Genomic DNA, 17,976 nt, shown 5'->3' on the forward strand with positions numbered 1-17,976 from the left:
TGTTCCATCCCCCTGATCATTTTTGTGGCCCTCCTCTGGACCTGCTCCAACAGGTCCATGTCTTTCTTATGCTGAGGGCTCCAGAGCTGGACGCAGTACTCCAGGTGGGGTCCCATCAGAGCAGAGTAGAGGGGCAGAATCACCTCCCTCGACCTGCTGGCCACGCTTCTTTGGATGCAGCCCAGGATACGATGGGCCTTCTGGGCTGCGAGCGCACATTGCTGCCTCATGTTCAGCTTTTCATCCACCAGTACCCCCAAGTCCTTCTCGGCAGGGCTGCTCTCAATCCCTTCATCCCCCAGCCTGTATTGATACCGGGGCGTGCCCCGACCCAGGTGCAGGACCTTGCACTTGGCCTTGTTAAACCTCACGAGGTTCACACGGGCCCACTTCTCCAGCTTGTCCAGGTCCCTCTGGATGGCATCCCGTCCCTCTGGTGTGTCGACTCCAATGTTGTTCATTCCTTCCAGTATGTTAATAAAACTGTTTCCAGCCCTGCTCATGCTGTTCATACTCTGCTAATGTTTGCATTTGCTTGTGAAATTATGGGATCCTCTTTATTGTTTTATTTTTAAGTGATGGGCATATTCTTGGTTTGCGAGTCTGCCATACAATTTAATGTTATGTGCAACTTTTTGTCTTGTTTTGACTCCAGTGTTAACTTCTGCAAGTCCTTCTGCTTCCCTCTCTCTCTCATTTTTTGGGTTTTGTCATGTTTGTAGTGCTGTAGGTTGCTCTGTACATCATAAGTTTCATCTCTAGTTGAGTGATATTTGACTGGGAAATTTATTATTTCCTTAAAGAGTAATTCTGGGTCTAGTTCCTTAACATTTTGTCCCACACTCCATTTTTTATTTGATCCCTTCTAGACTATCTTTAAAAATCACAAGTTTATCTTTTCAGTCTTTAGTCAGAGACTCCTTCTGCCTTCGCTTTCTTCATGCTATCTATTTAGAAGTGTGCTTAAGCTATTTCAGAACTAGTTGCTTGCAAAAATAGTGTCCTGTGGCTGTCTTCCTTTCTTCCTTGAACCCACTTCTAGTCGCCAGAAACAGAAGTTCTGTATTAAACCTTCTTCGCTGTCCTTCGTGTTTCCAGAACATTTCAGCTGTTAACAGATATTCAGAGTATTTTCTTAGCTTCATGTGCTCCCTGATATCTTATTCAGTAATTGTTCAAAAGCAGATGCCTGCTTTGCTGGCTATCTTATAGGGTGTTTGAGTAGGAGCGCAGAATGAAGCTGCCTGTGTGGTGAAATGAGTAGGGAAAAAGGAGAAGGGAAAAGGCCTTAGAGGTGGAAGTGCCTTGAGTCTGCCCAGGCGAGGAAACGTGGGAGTCTGCTTGAGTCAGAGGGCACTGCTCTGTGGCAACTGGAATAGAATAATTGAGGCTGGAAGCTATCTTTAGAGCTCATTTAGTTCAGTGCTTGGCCAAAAGCAGGGCCAACTTCAAACTTAGGCTTAGAGCCTTGTCCAGTTGTCTTGGTCTGAACCTCTTTGAGCACCAAGTGCCCGTGCTTGCCCATGTTAGCCACTTCAGCTGCAGTCATGTCTCCATGCCCAGGGCATAAGTTTGAGCATTCATGTGACCACGCTGAGAGCCAGGGAGCCGGTTTAGCTAAAAATCAACCATGAAGTGACTTCAAGAGAAATAATGACAACATTGTTGTTAACAACATCTTCTCTTGGCTCCTCCTGAAAGAAGTGAGGTGGAGAGATGCAGGAGAAAAGCAACCCCTTTGCAAATGCAAAAACTGTCCCTTCTTCCTTCCCCCCACAATGCGCACACAGTTGAGTGATGTAGGAAACCTCTTGCATTTAAGCATGTGAGAAATTTCATCAATTTAAATTGTGCTTTGGAAGAACGGACAACGCAATCAGAAGCTATTCAATTCTTTTTCCTTCCTGAAACAACCCTCAAAACAAAATTAAAAAATGCGTAACTACATTGCTCAGCAATGTCTCAAATTTAGGCTCCCTACAAAACCATGGTGGAAAAACAAGCATTTGCTGTAATTTTCTCAAACTCACTGAAAGCTACAGTTCAATTCAAATTCTAAGTCTGGAATTGGTGTGAAAAATATATGTAAATTGCAAACCCTGGTGTTTACTAAACAAACAAAAGCCTCACAAAACTTGCTCAGCTTTTCCATAGCCTAATATTAAGCTCAATGACAGCCAAAGTATTTACTCCGGTTTATTCTTTGTTATAGAAAAACCTTTAATTTAGCCTCTAGGAGACTTGAACTTGCAATGGAGACCTGTCACATTCACTCTGATTCTATGTGCAAATCTGCTAACTCTCACAGCCGTTCAGTGCTTTATACTGTTTATAAATAACCTTAAAATGATTTCTGCTGCACTGCATCAGGTTTTTGAAGCACATAGCATGATAATAGGACAATCAAACATCATGGAGATCAAGTTTTAGCAGTAGTACTTTGAATTCAACAACCAGCTCTAGTTCAGAGATCTTGCGTTTCTGTTATTTAAATCCTTGTTTTTTTCATCTCAACAAGGGCAACATAGTCAAAGGAAATGGGGATGGAAGTGGAGCTGGGGGAGTGTGAGGCAAAGGGGAAGTTTTAGGTACAGCAAAGCTATACAGGGTGGTATTCTATAGATAGTATGCAAAAAAAGAAATGGAGACTGAACTCTGATTTTTTTTTTCCTGTTCTGTCATTCTCTGAATGTTTTTTCTATGGTTTCTTTGTTTCTGTCCTTTCCTTCCCAAGCTTCTAAGTGAAACATCAACTCAGAAGATTTTTTCTTTTCAAGATTTGTGTATTACAGTGGAGCTCAAGATAAGCTTAATAAATTGGGCTATCTGAATAGCATCGAGTATTATAACTGTAAATGCCATTCTCATATAAGTAACTGATCCTTTCTTTGTGTTTCTATGTATTGCATGCATTTTTCATTTGAACAGTTTCCTCAACATAAAATAGTGCTTAATAACCTGAGATCTGTGCAAATTTAGACAATACGTATTTTAAATTCTTCCTGCCTGCACCAGTCCTACCTTCTGTTCTTCCCCCACCATATACTGGATGAAGTCTAAAGGAGATGGACTTGTAATGTAAAAGATTTTTTTCTGAAGATTTAAACTAGTTTATTCAGTAGTGTTATTCATGATCTTCTTTGATCTCGGTTGCTTCCTCTAGACATCAAAGAAACATAGTTCCTTTTTATCAATTTATTTCATCCAGTATACCATACTATGCAATGCCGCCCAGCTTCACTGGGATTTTAAAGTTTAAAGTCTTAAAGATGTTTGGTACATTTAACTATATTTTAATTCAGCCCATTTTTCCAACTCAACTTTCCTTCCATTTGCCATGAAAATATAGGAACTGTTAACATCTATTATAAACTGGTTCCCTGAAAGAAGAGACCTCTCTGTACTGTCATAGAACGATTGGCCTCTTATGTAGATTAGTTCAAACCATATTCTGTACATAAATGTCTGGTTGCAAATGAGTACAGTAAAATAGATCTTTTTATTTCAGACTTATGAAATATATTGATGAAATAATGATATGGTAAGAAAACTTCAGGTTTCTATTCTCAGTCATTTTTCATAAGAAGGTGTGAAATATCAATGCTGTTGGAAATGCAGCTCAAAATGAAGTTAACATTAGATGCATGTTTTTATCACAGCAAAATACATTTTCAAAACATAAGACACAACATAGGTCCTACAAAGATATTAAAGAAAGACCCTTCAAATGGCCAGCAATTTAGACTCAATATGTGAGTTCAACCCTGCAAATTGGAAGCTGGCAAACTTTGGGATTGAATATCTTGGAGGCAATAAAAGTTAAAAGCTAGAAGAACAACATATTAACTGCTACAAACTGTGAAAAGTACAGATGTCAAGCATCTGTAAAAAACTTTCACACCATTGTGGAGCAAGGATTGCAGGAGTGATTGATATGCTGAGTCAGCTCCTCTTTTAGTTGAGAATGAATTCATCATTCATCAGATACCCTGACAACATCTGCACTTGTGTAATGAGATTTCTGACAGAATTTATTATTCTGTGTGCATATAATGTTTCAAATTAATAATCTAAAATTCATTAAATTCTGACAACCCTTCCACTGAAGCTGTAGATTTTTACACCTGTTACTGATCAGTGATCTTCCATGATAATCAGTGAATTACTTTGTCAGCTAATCATATTTTGTACTGTATACTGGATTATTCAAAGTGCAAAGGTCTCACATAAGATGATCTGCTTATCACCATCAATTTCAAGAACAACAATCAACAGGAAACAATAAAATGAAATCAAATCCACAAAGGAAGCACAACATAGTTTTCTATCGCTTGTTGAAAAACTTAAGTCACGTTGGTGAGATAAATAAGCTGTGAAAATTAAATATGCCACATTAATTCCAGTATCTTAAATATGCTTTACTGAGCTAGAGAGTAAGTTTATCAGCAGTTATCAACCCTCTTAAAACTCTCAAGGTTCTGCTAAACACAGACCAGAGCCAAACAACATTGCTTTTGTGTTTTGGCATTAGGAGTTAGCAAAAGTGCTCCATCTGACTCAGTGTATGAAATTTGAGTGCCATTTAAACCGCCTAAACATTGAGCATCTATTTTTAAACACTAAGTAGATGCTAAATAATAAAACCTGTTTTATTTTCATTGTATGTACCATCTAATGCATAATGAATGGCTTTAAGGGATGCTCTCTAGTGAGTTTGCTTAATGGGGGGTGCATTCTGTAAAAAGAGCTTCATCTGAAATGTGTACTGGCTTGAACTATGTGCAGCTGTGCTGAGCTTCTTGGGATTGCAGATTTTGCTATCTGTAGGGACAATATCTCCTTAAAAATACATAATGCATAAAATTTAAATTGTGTTTAAAAATGAACAAAATAATTAACAAACACAGCTGTGTTTGCATGTGTATTCTTTGTCAATATCTCTCCCTGTAGGTTTGTCAGTCCTCACTCCCATAAGAAAAGAGGAGGAGGAGATAGTTGCAAAGAAATTATTTTATTTGCTTGTTTAAAACACATTAACAGTTCCACTACTTTCTGTGAGCAAATTAAGACTTTCTGTCTTTGTCAACCCCAACCAAAAACATGTGACCTAGCCCAAAAAGTTTAAAATAAGTAGAATTGCCTTAAGGGAAGCTAGTAGGTCTAGTGATGGTGAAAGTATTGCACTGAAATGTCTCTAAAACTGCTTGGATAGTTCCTAAATGTTTACGTTAGAGCCAGCATATTAGTATATTCATTGATAATTATGTTTTGATTCTGTGCAGGGATGTTCAAGGTGTGTTTCATGAAGACATTAATGGATAATCGCTACTCTGAGGAGAGAACTATCTTAATATAACTATTACCTGGTAAGTGAGAGTTAAGACAAGGAGTAGTAGACTAGACTGGTGATGTTGTTAATTCTTACTCAGGAAGTTATGTATGAATGTTGATGGCTCAGTTCATTTTCTTTTCCCAATTTGGCTACTTACTCTCCCATTCACTTCTCATAGTGAAATGTTTATTCAACCATTTCCTTATACTAGTGAATGTTATATGAAAGAATGTGGAGAAAATGTCATGTGAAAGGTCTGGAGATATAACTTAAGCATCAGAAGGCTTTAGGGCAGTTAGGAGTTATTTGCAGGCACAACTGAGGCTTAAAAGACCTCACTGATGTCACTGAAATTAGGTGCTCTGAGGGGAGTGGGGCAGCATTGCATATGAGGAACTTTCCCAGCTTGGTGTATTTGGGTACCAGCTCGAATTCAAATCTGGCTTGTGTCACAAGTTAAAATGAGTTTGCACACTTGTCCCCAGGGGACATTTATCTATACGCCAATGCCATCTTGCAGTTTGGCACAGTAGTAGTGTGAAAAAGCTTTCTCAGAGGCTGCCTGCCCTGTATGTGCTTCTCTTGCCATGAAATCAGTTCTGAGTAAATCAGTCACATTCATCATCAGGATGAAATATTACCAAAAAAAAAAAGAAAGAAAAAAGAAGAGTTGCCTAAGAGGAATTGTAGCTGTTTGTACAGAGTCATTTAATGATGTAAATACATACGTGATATTATTTTATTTTTTCTTTTTATTAAGCATATAGCTTGGAACACCACTTGAGAAGGAACAGTAAAATAGAAGTGTTTTATCTAGTCATTGTATCTTGTCTGACTTTTGTACATTAAATCTCCTTCAAAATGTCATGTAAAATTAGGAAGTAGCAATCAGATTCCTCCTGAGAGTAGACTTTTATTTCAGATATAATCCAAAGCCAACTGGTTTCATAGATTTCATTGCATACCTAGTACAGATATTTGAAAGGCATCATTTAAAATGTCCCTTTAACTATGTCTAGAGCACTTTGTAGACTCTGTTCAAATATTATTTAGATTGTTATCTTTGCCAACCAGATGAATTTCAGCAGCAAAGTAACATGACAGAAAATAACAGCAGCTGGTGCTATATTATGTAGAAGTAGCCGCTGTGGCTGGAGTATGTCCCATCTCCAGTGTTCAGGACAGGGACAGATTCTTACACTTTCTCTAAGTGAGGTGTCTGCATCTGGTCACAATGCAGTTGTCTCAGACCAGAAAAGTGCTTTCCTTCACTGAACCAAGTGGGATGGATCCTAGATATCTAGCCCAGAGAGATTCAGGCATGTTGACATGTCTGCAACATCCTCATAAAATCTGCATAATTCAGTAAATCACTCCCCATCCTTCATCATTTTTCCACTACTGCCTCCAGACTCCCTCTGAGGTGCCTGTTTCTTCCTTGCCTGTGAAGCAGCCATTACCTTCCTGCTTAGGAGTGCCAGAAAACAGCAAATGCAGCCAGGAGCGAAGATATGGTGCCAAGGACATCGCCTGAGCGTTGGTCAGCCAAGGAAGAGACGAGGCAATTACAAGTGCAGTACAGCAGAATACCTATAGTGAAGTTCCTACATAAAAAATTTTCATCATCCTGAATCCTCCCACAGCCTAAGCCCGTGCATTTGTCTCCTAGATTGCAAGTGTAACAGCCTTTTTTCCAGATTATCCAGCTTTTCATCATTACCTACAATTTCAAACAACCCTATTTTTCTTCAGTGTCTCCATGCTGTTGCATTGCACAAAATGTAACATATCTCGTAGCCCAGAGTCCAGCTGTTTTGCTTTTAATGAGGATTGTGTTTTGGTGTCTCTCCCCTCCCTTCCCCCCCCCCCCCCCCCCCTCTTTTTTTGGTGGAGAGGAGGCAGGGGATGTGGGACACACCAGTTTCCAAAAGATGAAGTTCATCAACACTTTTTAATTTACCCTTATTACTGTTGGGGAATCATTGCCTAGGAATACTTTCTAAAGCTACTGTTATTTCTTTCCTAAATGTTTCTTGCTATACAGATAATCCTTATGTGTTAAAGGAGACTGGGATTTATTTTTTTTTTTAGTGTTGTTTGTTTTACAGTACAGAGGTGTTGTAAAATGGAGATGTTAAACAAACAGGCTTTCAGCTGACTAACTTTTCTCTCACAAGCAGGTGACAAGTTTCTGAAAATAGGGCAGGGCATAAGGGATTAGTACAAGAAAATGTAACTATATGGGGAACTGAAAGTAGGGAAAAAAAAGACCAATAAATGAATTATTTAAATCTTTCTAAAAAGAAAAGAAGCAGCAAGATACAATTCTTCAAAGGGAAAAAAGACCCATTAATTGGACTTGACAAAGTTTAAAATGTAAACATTTTATGATATAGCCTTTCTGATACTTATTTGGTACTTGAAACAGTGGTAGTCAAAGCTCCATTCAAAATCACTTTTTTTCATTGGATTCATTGATGTCTGAGGTGGTGCATTATTTTGTAAACCTTCAGTTAAGCAGGGTGTGATAATTTCCTAGGAGTGTTTCATTGCTTCCATTATTTAATGTATCACCGGTTAAGCATAGCAGAAGTGCTTCATGCTGTGAGAGAGCTACAGCAGGCTGCTCGGAAGGCAAACAAACATAAAGCTGGAAATGTGCACTAGAGTTCTGGGGAAATATGCACTGGAGTTCTGGGCTATGGCAAAAGGACTTCTTAAAATCAGAGGTCTAGGAGCAGGAGCTGATGATTGTGTCTCTCTGAACTGTCTGGAGGAGTTTTTAGCAGGTGTCTGAGCGATGGAGGGAGCTGTGTGAATGAGGAGAGGTTTGTCACTTTGGAAGCAGGCTGAAGAGATGAACATGAGGAAGTTGCTGAGCACTTTGTAGAAGGCTTAGCCTGTGGACCTCATAAAGGAGTCTTAGCTTTGCTGTCTCTACCTTTCCTTCCTGGAATGAAAGACTGGAAAACATAGACTGGTATGGACTGTCAGTATTGAAAGCATTGAGCAGCCCGGTCTCATGTCTGCAAACACTAAATGTAAAGCTCTCCCCACCCAGTGCCCTCACCTGCTCCCCCATCCCCGCACACCCTGCTCAGTGGGATCTCAAATGGTGAGAGAGAGCCCACTCCAGCAGGGCACTGTGGTAACAGCCAAGCCTAGACTGCAAGAGTCCAACGGTTGGGCTACCATTATAAACTCTTCTGTCTGTCATACAACACCTCTTCGGATAGATCACCACAGGTCACAAGCAGTTTTGCATAAATTAAGGGCAGCACACAGACCAGTGCTTGTCAGTAATTACATGTTTATATTAAACTTGTAAATTAAAGTGATGCTCAGAAAACGCATCCTAATGTTTTGTCATATAGCAAAATCGCAGCAACAGAAATCTTTGGAATTTTGTGTTTAGTTTGAAGCTTGCAGTCAAATTGCTAAAGGCTAACCGATGCCTGTTAGAGCCAAGTAATTTTTTGAATCAGAATGCAAGGTGAAATTGCTGAAATGTTATTTCTTAACATGTCACATTGAATACTTTGTGTTTTGCACTGTTCTAAGAAATTGCTGTTGCTAGTAATGAAGAATAGCTATTGAGGTAGTAGAAACAAAAGAAATATTAAAAATATTTTCCTTCTGTTTTTGTTCCCCTTGGGCTAGCAAATGGGTTTTACACAGCAAGTAAATAGGTAAGATTAATACTTTATTAAAGATGTAAACAGTTTCTTGATCACTTCTAAAAAGGCAAATAATTAGGAAAAAAATTACAGTAATTTAATTTAAAATCCTCATATTAGTAATAGTACCTATTGCCACTAGTGTTACTGACTTGGTCTATGAATGTTGGTTCACCTCTCTGGCCTATTTTCCTATCTGAAAAATAGGGAATAATGATAGTTTAGAAACTGCTGAGAGAACTAAGGCTGACAGTGCAGTAGAGCTGCCAAGGGGATTTTAAATCTAATCTGTGTGTTCCTTCCCAAGACATCACTACCCCAAGAGATGTTGCTCCCTCCTCCTCTCTCTACTCTCCTATTATCATGTGCATGTTGGGACTGTAAATTCAGCTTTTCCGAAAAAGTAAGAAAACCCCACATTCCAAGCAGGAATCTAGTTGAATCTAATGCATAGTTGTTCTGTCTGAGAAAGGATGTTGAGATGTCCCAGAAATCCTGGACAAATGTAAGCTATCATAATAGCCCTGACAAACCTGCAGGTAACTTGTGGGACATGTTTAGTGAAGCTGTGACTTTTGGAAGCTGTGTCGGACTGTGACATCCCACCCACTAAGGAAGATGTTTGAGATCCAGATCCTGTGTGCTGATGTAGTTCCCATGCTGCTTTCTGTTTATCTTTTCGATATGCTTTTGATCAGCATTTCCTGCAATTCTGATCTTTCCCAACAGCCTCTTCGTCAAGATCAGACTAGTAAGAGTATGTCAGTCCGTGATGCACCATGGTTGTAGAATTAACATATGTTGTGCTTTGACCTGTGTATATGTAGAAAGTGGTTACAAATTAGCTTGTGTATCTACTGACCTGTTCCAGAATTAGTGATCTGCCTGAATAAAATTGTTCAACTGTTAACATTAAAACAGTGGTTGTCATATTATCTACTGGAGAGAAAGCTGACTCCTCTTATTGCTCAAGTCTGTAGTGAAAACGTTTGGGGGAAAAAAAGAATTATTACATTTATACATTCAGTCTTCCCCAGGCTACAATTGCTTTTTTCTTCTCGGAATCAATTGCTGAAATCCCTACATCACTGCTGCTGTTAGTAAAACTTAGTCATCATTTTAGTGGGCAGTGAATAGGCTTTAAATTTTCATTCTGTTCATCTATAAAGAAGTGAATTCTCAGTCCTGCTATTTGCAGTTAAAGATGTAACATTGGTCAAATCTCAAATAGTTTACATAAGCCCTTTTGTCCCAGAGAAGTTCCCCAAGGTTTGAATTGGAGCTTTTACAGACTTGAGAGGATGCTTATCCCAAGGCTTTCCTGGACGTTTCAGAGTCAAAAGGCAAAATCCCTGGAAGCTCTTTATTTCTTTCTTCCTCTGCCTTGATAAGAACAAGACAGGTTTATTTTATTGCGAAGTGAGCCACTGGATAAGAAACAAAATAATAAACTCCATTCCCTGCCTTCACTGTCATGCCAGCTTAGCCCTCCACCTTCCTGCTTGAGCCTGCCGGGGAAGCAGTGAAAGGTCTGACCTGCTCCCTTCGGTGTCCAAGCCCTGCTCGTGGTTAGGTTGTGGCAGCCCGAATGAGCCAGACAGAAGCACTGGGCGCATATCCTTCTCCTCTCAAAGCCAGGGGAAGAGGTGACACAACAGGCAAAACCCCTATCTTTGCAGGTTAGATGCTATCCTGGTCCTCAGCTGTTCAGGACATCCAGTAACATAATTCAGTAGCATGACACCTTTCTCTCTTCAGTCTTCAGATCATGACCCAAAATCAATGAGAGGATTAATTGCAAAGCTAGTGCTGTTAAAAGTTACTTTTATTTCTTTTTTTTCTCAAGAAGAGAATGGGCATTCTTATTGGCTTAATGAACTGCTGAAAAGTTTCAACCAACGTGACACCAAAATTACTTTTTCTTCATAATGATAGGAAAAAGATAATCATAGAATCAAAGAATCATAGAATAGTTTGGGTTGGAAGGGACCTCTAAGTTCATCTAGCCCAACCCCCCTGCCATGGGCAGGGACCTCTTCAACTAGATCAGGTTGCTCAGAGCCCCGTCCAACCTGACCTTGAATGTTTCCAGGGAGGGGGAAACATTCTATATAATTCTTAATAGCATGACGCTGCTATAACTGCCTGCATCTTGAGCTTACATTACAGGTATTTTTCCAAAAATGGCATCAGCTACATTTGAGAAAAAGAGAAACCCAAGGTGGCTTAACAAAACAAGTTTCCTCTATGTATCAAGTTTCAGCTTTCTTGTCTATTTTTAATAGACACTATTGCATTAGATCAGTCAAAGGCATCACAGGAAGCCACAAAGAACTGAAAGAATTTTCAGGTACCCATACTAGGTTATGATACAGGTTTTATACCCTCATCTCTGTAACAAGCAAAGAGAAAAATCAAAGCTTTATAACCTTTCTGAAAACATAGAGGAAAAAGAAATAGATAAAGGTTATTTATTAAACATATTACCACTGAATATTAATGTATGTTTTCTAGATGACAGAAAAGGTCAACAAAAATTAATTAGAGCTGATATTTTCTTCTATTATACGGTTCTATTTGGATTAATATTCTTGTTTCTTTAATTAGTAGGAAAGTTACTGTGAACAAAAAGAAAATAATTATACTTCTCAGTCATGGACTTACTCAGGAAATGCATGTCAGCCGCTCCTTTTTGACTGCAGTTCTTTGACTAACATCTACCCTGTTATTTCTTGAAAAAATTATGGAAAAAGAAATGTGTGCTTCGTATGTTACAGATCTGACTTACCTCTCCTTTGAGAGGTAATTCTCCTTTCTCCTTATTTTGAATAAAAATGTCTCATTTGAAAACAATGGAGTTGGGCTTTCTTCTTCTCATTACGTACACTATGTAAAGAAATAAAATTATATATGTTTCTTCTGATGTCTGCTTAGATCATACCTTCCCTAAAATAGAGAGAGAGGTTTACCCTATTTTGTATCACACGGTAGGGAGTATCAGGCAATAATATATGCTGTGAGAACTAAAGCCCAGATCTTATCTTGATGAACCTATATTTATCAGAGACTCCTGAAAAATTATTTTTGCCTGTTCAAATAGACAATAATTTGTCTTTACTTAGAATTAACATATTTATTATGCATGTGACTGTACTTGCTTTGTTGGGTTGGAATACTCCTTTGAGTGAGTGCAGGCCAGTGTGGGAGAGGAGGTGCACCCCTGCTCGGAGCAGGCTCAGGGGGACTCGATCCCCCTTCTGGGAAAAGGAGTGAACTTTATTTTTAGTAGTTATGGACTACATTCATGAAGTTAAGCTTAAATTGCTTCTTACTTTTTTAGGCTTGTTTTTTCTAAGAGAATTGTGTCAAACCACTTCCACTGTGCTAGTAATGGCAGTGCTCTCTGCAGCATGCTGCTGATGGATCACTGGAAAACTGGTGTTTGCACAATGACTGGGCAGTAGGTATCCCTGAGATCATTTAAAAAAAAACCCACACAATGAAATTTGTTACTTCACCCAGAAGCTTGAAAAATGAGAAAGAATTTCTATTTGATATTGCTTGTTTCAGCCTGTTTTCAGTGGGTTTAGGAACATGCTTAAGGCAACTGTGCTCATTAGACCCACAATTACGACACGGACGAATCAGAAGTATCACCATGACTAAAAACTTGATAGTTAAAAATCAATTGGACAATTTTAGTTGCTGCAACTGTGTCCTGGTAACTGATTGTTTTCCTCAGTATTTTCACCAGTTTGAAAGTTTTCCTTCTTATTTGCTAATACTAATAGAAACTGAAGTTTTGCTACTGGTTCTTCAGTGAAAACAATTAAACTGACCTCATAGAAAGGACTATTACTTATGGTAAAATATAAGATCATTTTTTCCTTTTTATGTTTTTGTTCTCTGGTTTCCAATAGCTATTACTTGAAGCAAATTTCAGTTTTAAAGATATCTTCAGAGTGCTGCAATTCAAAAAATAATTTAAACATCTATTTCAGTAAAACACGAAGTTCTCTCTGCAGGTAATAGTTATGTGCTATCTGAAATCTAGAGGGCAATATCTCTGCAGTTTTATCTATCTTTCAGCCCACACTATTAAACTTAAAGGCCCAGGCATGAGGGGGTAGCAAACTTCTGCAGAGGTGGGAAATGTCAAGCACTGAGGATCTGTGACTAGCATGAGTTTTAGAAAAACTGAAATTTTCACTCTCATTCCATCAATCCCTACATGTGACCACACTCTTTGGGCATTAACAACTCTGCAACAAACGATGGATAAATGAATCCACACAAACAGAAAAAATGTGTGGTAGACATTGTGGATGAGAGTCATCAATCCTAAATTTAGACATTTAAATATTGTTGTTAATATTTAAGCTAGTTACACTGTGCTCCTTCTGCAGTCATCTAAAAGAACTAGCATGTGATTCACTTGACCTGTGGTGGATGTTAACATTAAGATAACATGACTGTTGCCCTGCCCTCCTCTGATTATATCTACTAGCTGTCACTTGAAGGTAATCGTGGGTGATTAGTTCAGGTGTAGACATTTATACTAAATCAGATTAATCCCATCCTATACAATCATTAGTTTTTTGAAATCAATATCCCATTGAAAGGGATACATTTTTGGTGCTTTTGTTTTAGTTTATCAATAGGTAGGCTTAGAAAGGTGCTTAGTTTACTGCATTTGTATACAATTCATAAATATATGAAGATTTTTTTGAAGGAGGAAATAATGATCTTTTTACAAGGAATAATATTTCCCTAAGGTAGGCAAGGATTCCTTGGGCATCTTGAAATGCTCATACTGTATTGATATGTGTTACAGAAAATTCAATGAAGTAAATTAATATACTAAAAGTTCATGATTTGAAATGGAAAGCCTACACTTCTGTAACTGCAAATCAATGCATAGAGCATTCCTGTATATCTGGTTTACAAGTACAGGTTTTATTAAGACAGAGAACTACTTAATAAATATTCTCTTAACAGTGCAAGATATTGGTACTAAACCAGAAAACTTGATAACTGCTCTGTGAATCTGCTTTGGTACCATTAGGGGATACATTTAACAGGTGTGCTTTCATAACTAAAATGGAAAATAAAATAAAAATAATTTAAATGGAATTCTCTTCTTTTATGCCTTTGGCATCATAGATATAAATGACACCATGTTAGGTGGTTGTCCATTCAAAAGAGCGTTGCAAACAATCTCTAAATCTTCAGTGATAACTTTTTCACTATCTTTGAAATTTTATGATGTGCTGACGATAATTATCAAATCAGTCACTAATCCTACACATCACTCCTCCAGCATATCTGCTTGTCTCAATGAAAGGTAGAAAGGGAATTAATCTGGAACTCCAAGTTCATTCTTCTTTCATTTCTTCACTGCTACCACCCACCCTTAAAATAAACCACCTGAAATAAATTCTAAGATCTATACATCACGACTTTTATGATCTATCTTTTAAATATGCCTGAAACAAAAGCTGCACACATATACCATGGTAAGATGCAAGTGCTAAAACATGTATGTCTTTGGTCAAACTTTGTAAGATTGTTTCTAACACAAGCAAATGGTGACAAAAGTGTAAAGATAATAATGAAGAAAACATTTCTCCTGATGGCTTGCTTAGATATTAGAACAAAAGGCTTCTAAATCCAGTTTAGCAAAACTTCAATGAAAAGTATAAAATCTGAAAAGAAGTGTAAAAGGTCTGAACCTCAGGTGGTATAAGTCATCAGTATGGTGTAAGTATCATGGTGTTTGATACAGTGGTCCAGCTCTGTTGCCTTCAGTGTATGAATGGGAATTAACAGAATGATAAACATTCATTTCGGATGCAACTCTAAAGCTGAATTAAGCCCTTAATGTTGCCTCCATCTACTGGTGTGTGGATCACTAACCATCTCAAAAGCCACAGTGCTGTGGAAATCTGTTGGTGCACGGTGCCAGTGCAGAAGGGACTGTGTCATTTGTCCTCTGAGGGCTCAAGTGCTGCTCTGAAGATAGAGGACTTGCTGCTCACTACATGCTCCAATATAAATACGAATCAAAGGCCCATGAAGACGCTAGAGCAAAATAATACCTGTTGCAGCTTCTCATAAGATGATCAGCAGTAGATGACCAACTCCTTAAAATACTGTCCAATAAATTAATATCTGGTACATGTGTGGCTAAAAGAATCTTCCTCAAGTTCTAGATTGCTATTTGGCAGTGCTGAGGTTTGTATTTGCCTAGCAATTATCTTCTACTTTTGTCATTTTCTTCTGCAGTAATTTGCAGCTGACTGATCTTTTTCATTCTTTCTTTTACTATTTCTTACTTATAAATAATTTCTCTGTATTTTGCATGGGTGTAGAAGAGATCAGTTAGTAATTTTTTTTCTTGCATTAAGGGGTGGCATAACCTCTCTGATTCTTTTTACTCATGGAGGCTTCTGTTTGCAGCAGATTTTAATCCTTTTGAAGCCCCTGAACTTCCATGTTCTATAAAGTCTAGTCAATTTTTTATTTCATGCCATCATGCTTAATCTTTTTACTGCTAAAAATTGTTCTACTTTGGTAATAGTCATGTCAGTCTTCATTATACCAATACGTGTTATTAGCTCTCATCTCCTGTGCTCATGATTGACTTATCATGGTTTCTTCTTTTTATCTTATAAGCAATCTGCCTTTTCCACTTTTTATCGTATATAAAACCATTTGGCTATTTTTATCTTGAATTTAATCACTGGATGGGATAGCTGGCAGGCAATGATAGCTCAGTTTTTCACTTGATGATGTTGCACTTTAGAGAACTGAAGAACTAAAAATAATGGTTGTTATTCTCCATAGAAATGTACTCTCATAAAAAAGAGAAAGTGGGCTGAAACCTAGAGAGAAGAATGTTTTGTACTTGGAAATGCATCCAGAAATGTAAAACAATTTTGCAATAAGATAAAGAAAAGCTATGGATTGTCCTGTTATTTTTCCAACATTTCTCTAAAAAAAGTAAAAATCTGATGGGTCATACAGAAAATTGTCGTTTATCTTCTCATTCAGATGGGAAACATTTAGTACTCCCCAGATTTTTTTCTTCCTTGATGTATTAAATACTTCTTCTTTTTTAAGCCTGATTTTGTAGAGAAACAAGACATATATTCACATTGCCAGCTAAATTCAGTTCCCAAAGCACTCAGTGTCATTTTCAATACCTTAACACTTTCCATTTGGCTTCTAGCCACTCCAAAAGGGAAGGGAGTCCATTAGGTCCTGGGTCACATCTGCTAGTCCTGTGTGGGTATTGTGGGTGCTCAGGGTGTAAAAATAGCACTAGACACAAGCATTTAAGCAGCTGGTGAATCCCCTACCATCTGTTCACCCGTCAGTTCTTGCCTAATACCTTCAGAGCCTATTTCTTTTCCAACAATTTGGCAGTGATGAAAATCCGACAGGTACCAACTTTTGTATGACTTCGGTGAAAACTGTCATCCAAGTAGAGGAGAGTCCCCCTCACCAAGGGAAAGCAATCCTCAAGTAGCAGCTTTGGTCAGCATGTACACATGGGGTGGCCTGGCAGCACCCATGTGCTCCTCATCGGCTCAAGCCGATGGACAGTGGGGACACGGGCAGGAGCTGAGGGGGGGCTTGCAAGATTTCAAATCAAGTCCTTCTGCTGAAGCCAGTGGGAGATCAGCTCAGCTCAGGAAATGCTACTTAATTCAAGGACTATGTTTTGTCTGAAGATGAGTAAGGTTATTCTTAAAGAAATCTTCCTCAAGATACATGGTTAGAATTGATTTCCTGCATGTAAATTTTCTTTCACTTCAAATGTTGTATGAGACAACAGACTCGGACTCAACAGACTGCAACACACAGAATATGTCCAAATGTGATCTTAAATTGTGGTCTGATCACAATATGTGCATCCACGTTGTCCTTTTTCATACATTCTCTTTTTACAGATGTATTTCTTATTTCTTTTTTTTCATTTTGTTTTAATGATTTTTCTGTAGTACATGTTCATACTCTCTGTTGCTCTTCCTGAATGGAATGCCTAAATCTGCTTACTGTAACTTACACAATAGTCTGAGGCACCAAAAAATTATTTTTTCAGCTATGCTTCATTTTTTTTCTGCCCTCTGTTCTGGGCCTGATATCAGTTTCTATTAAGCAGCTTCTTGTGAAATACTCTACCACCTAGCGGACTTAAGTTTCAGGTAACACACAAGAATACATTTTACCCCTTGTCAACAGCACGGTTTCAATGTTCTCAGACTTAAAGTCAATGTCATACTGATGATGATACAATGCATAGCGGAAAACTTGCAATTACTCTCTATAAAACTGTCCTGGTTTTGGCTGGGATAGAGTTAATTTTCTTCCTAGTAGCTGGTACAGTGCTGTGTTTTGGATTTACGATGAGAATAATGTTGATAACACACCAATGTTTTAGTTGTTGCTAAGTAGTGCTTACACTAGTCAAGGACTTTCCAGCTTCCCATGCGCTACCGACTGAGAAGGCTGGAGGTGCACAAGAAGCTGGGAGGGGGCACAGCCAGGACAGCTGACCCAAAACTGGTCACAGAGATATTCCATACCATGTGATGTCATGCTCAGTACATAAACTGGGGGAAAGCTGGCTGGGGGGGCCACTGCTCAGGGACTGGCTGGGCATCGGTTGGCAGGTGGTAAATAATTATATTGTGCATCACTTGCTTTGTATATTTTTTTATTATTGTTGTTACTATTATTATTATTATTATTCTATATTAAGGCACCTGAAGGTGCACAAGTCCATGGGACCCAATGAGATACATCCGCGGGTCCTGAAGGAACTGACAGGTGACGTTGCTAAGCCACTATCCACAGTATTTGAGAAGTTGTGGCAGTCCTGTGAAGTTCCCTCTGACTGGAAAAGGGGAAACATGACCCCCATTTTTAAAAAGGGAAAAAAGGAAGACCTGGGGAACTACA

The sequence above is a fragment of the Pygoscelis adeliae genome, unplaced genomic scaffold, assembly GCF_000699105.1.
Source record: "Pygoscelis adeliae isolate BGI_AS28 unplaced genomic scaffold, ASM69910v1 Scaffold27, whole genome shotgun sequence".
Lineage (NCBI taxonomy): Eukaryota > Metazoa > Chordata > Aves > Sphenisciformes > Spheniscidae > Pygoscelis > Pygoscelis adeliae.